The following is a 7,761-nucleotide window of genomic DNA, read 5'->3' as shown; positions in this document are numbered from 1 at the left end:
ACAGATTAATTCAGTAACAAAATACACAGTGCTGCCTCGGAGACGCACAATTGGTCTTACTTCGGCTTTGTTAAAAACTTTTTCTTGCCAAAACAGAGATAAACAGACAGCATTGTGACAAATATAACATAATTAATACTAGCATCTTGTTTGTTGAGCTGTTATATAAAATATTCATTTGCGATCGCGCTGACATTCGGGAAAGCAACACTCTTGATATAGTTAGACATTACTTAACTATCACGACATAAATATTAAAAACTAAATTTCTTACAGGGCATTTTATTTTTGCCCCCATATAATGAATTATATTGTAAACTGATAGCCTTCCTCCGGCCCTGAAAAACTCTCATGATGTGTTTGTTTGTTTTTTTGCAAAGTTACAAAATGTCAGCTCGCACATCATGAAAACAACAGTTAGGATATTAGTACACAATAAACATTGCACACTCCTCGCTCATTTACTTTCTTCATGCGAAGCTGTCTAGTGCGTCACAGTGTCGTTTAATATTGCACACATTTATTAAAATTTTATCTGATCGAATGAAAAAAATATACAAGACAATCTAAAATATTTTGTCAATAAAATAAAATAGTTATTTATATCAAATAAAATAATGGCGTTTTTTAAGAATTAAAAATAATCTGATTTTGGAGTTTGACAATGAACACATTGCAACCATGCTTGGGACGGCCCACATAAATGAGCCAAAATGCTTTACATGTCTTGAAACAATAATTTCTTAACATTAAACATTGACTGTCAGTCTTTATTCACCTGTTTCTCATTGTTTATCATTAAAATGTATTAAAGTAAATAGTGTGAATTACATCGCTAATGTCATAGAATAGCACGGCAGGGCACATTGTAACGCAGTGTTACAACATACCCCATCTGCGCAACTGGAATTTAAAACTGGTTACTGTCTTCTGATAGTTAGCGAAGCATTAAAAAAACCTGATAAATATCAGACTGGAGATTAAAATAATAGCAGATTTGTCTAATTTTTAATGAGTAATAAAAACTGAGATGAAAAATTTACTTAAGCCAGAAATATAATTTTACTATGGTAAAATAAATGTTCAGCGATATCTTCAAAAGACATTTGAATTTTGGTGCACTTTTTTTCCTCTATATAATGTTGATATAGTAACTAGTAAATGCTGTAAATTTGGTTATGCTAGCATGTGAGGAAATATTTAAACCACGTGTTACAACTTACCCCGCGTTACTTTGTGCCCTGCGCTCCCCTACTTCCATTCCATTTCTCCTTAAATAGCCTGTCCGCCCTTCCAGGTCAGATTTCTTCTTTTGGACATGTTTAAAATCACCAGAAAATTTCCCCACAAGCATCAGTTACAACGCAGTTATCATCATATTGTCCTCGTGCTGCTCGAGATTCTGGCGCCGCTTTAAAATGCGCATGTTAGGTGTCCCGAATCCCGAGGCGTAATATCAACGTAAATAAATGAGCCATTTGTTCCGCTTTAAATTCAAAGTAAAATATTGCAGCGAATACACTTTATTTAATTCTCAAAATTATGTTTTATTTGTTATTTTTTAATATTGTTTAAATCATCCTGCGGGCCGGATTGGACACCTCTGTGGGCCGTGTTCGGCCCGCGGGCTGTAGGTTTGACACCCCTGGTCTAACTCAATCTGACCTAATGACATCATTATAACATGGCACAGCTGATTGGTTCCCTCCTGTATCGGTAGCCAATGAGCTCGCTGCTCAACATTCAAAAATATGACTAGTGCTTGACGTAGCAGTTGCAGCACGCTTCAGAAATCCTCCACCTTCCCCAGCTCCACCTGTATAGATCTGCTACGGGGTGATTCATGAATGCTATATGGGGGTTATTCATGTTTGTTATATGTGCAGCAGCAATCTTTCTTACATGCATACAGCAGCATGTTGTGGATGTATTGGCAGTAGCAAGTCTCGGTACTTGCTCTGCCGCAGCAGCAGCAGCGTAGCAGATCTATTCCACCAAGACCAAATACATTAACATTTTCATGTACATTACCATGCCAATCCCTCCGAGAGTTGTCATGACAGAACTATCTTTAAGGTGAAAAAGCCTTGTATTGTCATTTAATCTGCAGAAAAAATGCCAAAGAAATTATTTCTGTCTTCCTCTGAGCCAAATTACAACTTTTTGTTCAATTCTCAGCCCATTTTCACATGTATGAATGATTATGCAGAAATTCATATTTTATGCCTAGTCCTGATTTCCACTTCCTTTGCAGATTGTAAGTTAAATGATACATTAACTTGTTTTTGTCCATAAAACCAAAACTTTGAAATAAGTACATGTTTTTATTGATATTTTTGAATTCAGCACCATCAAATTAGGTAATATTAAGCCTTTTTTTTTTGCGAATCAGTAAAAATAAATATATATATTATATATATATATATATTTAAGCCATCACTAGAAATAAAATAAAAAAGAGAAGCAGCCATAAATAAAATAAAATAAAATAATTTGTTTTAGGATGCAGGGCCTGTCAAAGCCAGTAAAAATAACTAAAATTAAAATTAGAAAAGAAAAGCAGCCAAAAAAGAAGATAAAAACCCTAACCAAAATAAATATATAAATAGGCCTAATAAAAAAAAAATATATATATATATAAAAATAATAATGAAGAAATATTTTTGCTGGCTGATGTGTTGACACACAAAGTTTACTTTGGAAGGATAGACCTATTAAGACAGTCTTGAGTATGATACAGTTGTAAGAGAGCATTCAGGCAACACAAATCCCAGGCTACCCATTTATTAGTGTGTGGAAAACAAAATGATTTCTCCTATAGATTTGGCATGTTGAGATGTTGTATGATATCTTACCATGGTAACTGTGATTTGTTTGCCCCTCATACCCTCCATACTTTTACCTATGATGGGAAACAATAAATTTTTTATAAAAATTGCATCAAAGGCTTTGATCAGAGATCATGCGCTAAGATTAAAGGCACCCAGAATTGTGAATAAACCTTCTGAAGCACAATTATTATTCATGTAGGAGTACAGGATATTTCTTTGTGGCTTTTAGCGTCTCTTCAATAAAATTCAGGGACGAAAAATAACCTATATATCTGTCTTTCCAGACTCTATTTACCTTACCTTAGTGAACAGTGTCATTATCCATCCATCTTCCCTTTAGATCCTGACTTTCACCAAGGCCACTTTTATGCATTTCATAAAGAAGGAAGCTGCCAGCACATTTATGTTATTATAGATGTGTTTGTGTTACTGTAGATATCAGCAAACTAGTTTGCAGAGCAATATATTTTATTTACAAAGCTTGTCACAAGAAGAGATAGCTGTATGTCATTTCAGTTCAGTTTCACAGTCAGTAAAACAATAGTAGCGGAAAAAATGCCTGCAATCAACAAAAACACACAAACAAAAATGTTACTGAATAAGAGAAAACTTTTTTAAAGCAAGCAAAGTAAACTGCACACATCAGGTGTCGAATAATAAAAAAAGGAATGCCTAGAAATCTCTTTGTAATGAATTCTTGCATGAATTCTTGCAATCAGCTGTTGTTGTCAGTTTTGTAACATTATTATTATTATTTATTATATTTTACATAAAGCAGCTGTTTTAGAGAGAGCCATGGTCAGAATTATATTGGCACCATAAAAAATATTATCAAAGAGGATTGTGAAAATAATTCTGTATTGTTTATTATTCTGATATTTTATTTAAAAAAAGTAAATAACAAAAAAATAATCTAACTTTTCAACAAAACCACATTATGAAAATATTTTTTTTCTCTAATACACATTGGCCACAATTATTTGTAGTTCTAGAAATTATTATGAGTAAAATCTCTGAAGATCTATATTCCCATTCATATTTAAATTTTTTAGAACTCCATGGTGACTAGGAACATGAAATTATCCAGCCATGACATTTTGTTTCACAGGAATTTAAATATGAGGAACACAAAGGCCAAATTCTCTTTGCCATCAATCACAATGAAAAAAAAAATAGTTATGTTGTGCAGCAACAGATTGTTGAGCTTTACAAAATATGAAGTCAAGAAAATAGCAAAAAAGTCACATACACACACACAAAAGAGCTAAAGCCTTGGACATTTCCATTTCCACCATTAGAACAATAATTAGGGAGTTCCAATTAACAAGAAATGTTACAAATCTGCCTACAGTATATTGTCTGTCTATATTGTCTTAATGCATTGTGAGGAGGATAGCTTGAGTGGCCAAAGACTCTCCAAGGATCACAGCTGGAGAATTGCAGAACATGGTTAAGTCTTGGGGTCAGAAAGCCTTATAAACGGGCCATGGTTGGATCTTCAAACAGAACAATGATCCAATAGGACCATCAAAATCAACACAACAAATGAGTCACTGAGCTCAAAACGATGGTTCTGCCATGGCAGTTCCCTGACCTGAACCCTATAGAAGGCTGAAGAGGAGAGAGTACCAACATGGAGCTGGGAATCTGAAGGGTCTGGAGAGATTCTGGATGAAGGAATGGTCTCTGATCTCTTGTCAGGTGTTCTCCAAACTCATGAGGAATTATAGGACAGACTCATAGCTGATAATTGGCAAAAGGAGTTTGCAAAAAGTATTGAATAAAAGGGTGCCATTAATTGTGGCCAATGAGTATTAGAGAGAAAAACAAAACCTTTCTTAATGAGATTTCCCTTCCATCTTACTTGGCTGAAAGATTCTTTTTTTAAATAAAAGATCAAAATGATTAACAGTGCTGATTTATTTTCACAGGCTTCTTTGTTCATATCTACAAAGGGTACCACTAATTTTGATATACTGTATAAAGACTGGAAACACACGTTAATATGAAGTTAAACCTACCTCCTGGTAGGTTTAATTTAAGCCTAAGTTTAGTCCTGAAGTAGCTCTAATCTTCCTCCAGGAAATCAGCCTATTAAAATTTGGACTACACTAAGTCTGAGACTATTTAAAACCGTGACAGAGAAAGCAGATTTCTGTTAATTTGGTTTAAACGGCCATTTTAGTCTAGGACTATTCTTAATCTCTGTCCGGGAAACCACCCCATAATGTCTCTGACTGTATTAGTGATGGGGATTTTCAATGACACTTTCTGCAGGTCACATCTTACACCAGTAGCTGGCAGCAAGTGACTGTCTTTTTAATGAGTTATTAATTCATTTAACTGATTCTTGCAAAGCGCTAATTCATTCTAGGACCAAAATAAGTGCATTTCTGTCATGACAACTCTCTGAGAGTTTAGCATGGTAATGTACATGGCAGTGTTAACATGTTTTGTCTTGGCGGAATAGATCTGCTCCACTTCTGCAGAGTAAGTACCGAGACTTGCTACTGCCAATACATCCACAACATGCTGCTGTGAGCATGTAAGAAATACTGCTGCTGCACATACAACATATATAAATAACCCCCATGTATAACGCATGAAATCACCCCGTAGCAGATCTATACAGGTGGAGCTGGGGAGGTGGAGGGTTTCTGAAGCGCGCTGCAAATGCTACAGCAAGAAATGGCCAAGCATTTGAATGTTGAGGAGTAAGCTCATTGGCTACTGATTAGGGCTGCACGATAAATCGCATGCAATATTTAACGTGCATCTTCTCAGTAAAGCCGGTTCTGTAATCAGCAGTAAATCTCCATCACGTGCAAGCTTTCACATGGAGCAGCATTTACTACACAAAGCCATTGTTCACTGACAAGCTGCGCAAAACATGCGCACAAAATGATTTTGCGCAGCTCGTCAGTGAACAACGGCTCTGTGTAGTAAATGCTGCTACCTCCATGAAGTTGGCCCCCCACCCAACGGTTATATATATGTAAGCTGACAGGAGTGAGTATTTCGATCATAAGCCTGCATAAAACAGTATACACTCTCAAAGACCAAATTCACGATGACAATAATATACACAATGACCTGAAGGATACACTGTTCATTCAAAGAAAGGTTTTCCTATGAATTACTTAGTAGAAAAGTCAATTTCTACGGTGCATTGTGCCTGTTTCTCTGGAAAATGCAGTGAGAGTCTCTGCTCACATTCCTTTAGATCGTAAATGTATCTGGTGTCAGTGTTACTATGGAACCAGGGGCCTGTTCGGCTTCCTGGGGTGTTACAGAGTATTTGTTAAATCTAGCTAACAAAATATATATTGTGTGTTTGAGTGGTCTAGACGCTACACAACGCAAACCGTCAGCAAAATAGTCTCAATCGTTTGTGCTGTAAAATTTTTTGTTTTTGCTGCTTTGGTTTTTTTACATATTAAAATAATATTTATAGGTCATTCTGAGGTCACTCAGCCCCCCAACATACTCCAAATTCACCCAAAATAGTCTCGTTTGTTTGTGCTTCGTTTGTGCTGGTTTGAGCAGGTAAAAGTTTCGTTTGTGCTGCTTCGGTTTTTAAAATATTAGACATTGCATTATATGCGATGACGTCACCAGCCCCCCCACATGCTCCAAATTCACCCAAAACAGGCTCAATCGTTTGTGCTTTGTTTGTGCTGGTTTGTGCCGGTTTGTGCCGTAAAAAATATAGTTTGTACTGCTTCGGTTTTTAAGATATTAAAATAATATTTATTGTTCATTTTCTGAGGTCACTCAGCCCCCCACTGCTCCAAAATTGACCCCAAATAGGTTTGTTTGTTTGTGCTTAGTTTGTGCTGGTAATATTTTCGTTTTCGCTACTCGTTTTTAAAGATTTTTTCCAAGTCAGCAGATTAGTCAACGCTGATGGCCATCTCCACAGTATAAAGCAAATCCAAAAATGACGGAGTAGCCTATTCTAAGTTCTTTCTGCAGGAAAAAAAATGGAGAGATTGCGCGGGCGCCTCCATATCATGTAGTAATACTATAATACTCCCACAAATACTTGTCATGCGCATATATAGCGATTTTATTATTCATATACAAATAATTAATAATTAATTGCCCAGCTCCCCATCAATGATCTAGCGCAGAGACATATAGTTCTAAACTGAATGTTCAAGAGAAGCATTAGCCTACTTCTAATTTGGCCAAAGAAAACCTGTTAAAATCTAAATGTTTCTATATTCATTTGTGCATTTTTCAATTGTTTATTAAAGGTGTAAAAAGTCATTAAAAAAATCTATATTTTACTTTTTCGGGCAGCATTTTGTGTACAGTTCTAATTTCAAATTTGGTTTTCAGGATGGCATTTAAAAACACAACAATCCTTCTTTTTTAAATTTTTTTTCATCATGGTTAAAAAAGGAAAAACTAATAGATGCAAAAGTATAGGCTACACGGACCTGGAAACAGTAGGCTATTGCATGTTTTATTTGTGCGCAGAAACGAAAATAGGCCTATGTATATCAAGTCTTTATTTTTTTATGTAAAGACATAATGAAATAGGCCAGGTTTTTTTTTTTTTTTCGTTTAATTGGTCTAATTGAACGAATATGGCTACTAACAATTAAGTGACTGTGACTATTTCATGTGATTTGGTTTGCCGTTTGAATTTATTACTTATTACTTCAACTGTATTTTTAAAAAAGACAGTAAAAACAAAAATACCGGTACAAACCAGCACAAACAAACAAGACTATTGGGGTAAATTTAGAGCATGTCGGGGGCCGAGTGACCTCAAAATGATCATTAAATATTATTTTAATATCTTAAAAACCGAAGCAGCACAAACTAATTTTTTTACGGCACAAACCAGCACAAATGAAGCACAAACAAACAAGACTATTGGGGTAAATTTAGAGCATGTCGGGGGCCGAGTGACCTCAAA

This window comes from Sinocyclocheilus grahami, unplaced genomic scaffold (assembly GCF_001515645.1).
Source record: "Sinocyclocheilus grahami isolate Dianchi unplaced genomic scaffold, SAMN03320097.WGS_v1.1 scaffold1003.1, whole genome shotgun sequence".
NCBI classification, from domain to species: domain Eukaryota; kingdom Metazoa; phylum Chordata; class Actinopteri; order Cypriniformes; family Cyprinidae; genus Sinocyclocheilus; species Sinocyclocheilus grahami.
This window is presented reverse-complemented; position numbering follows the sequence as displayed.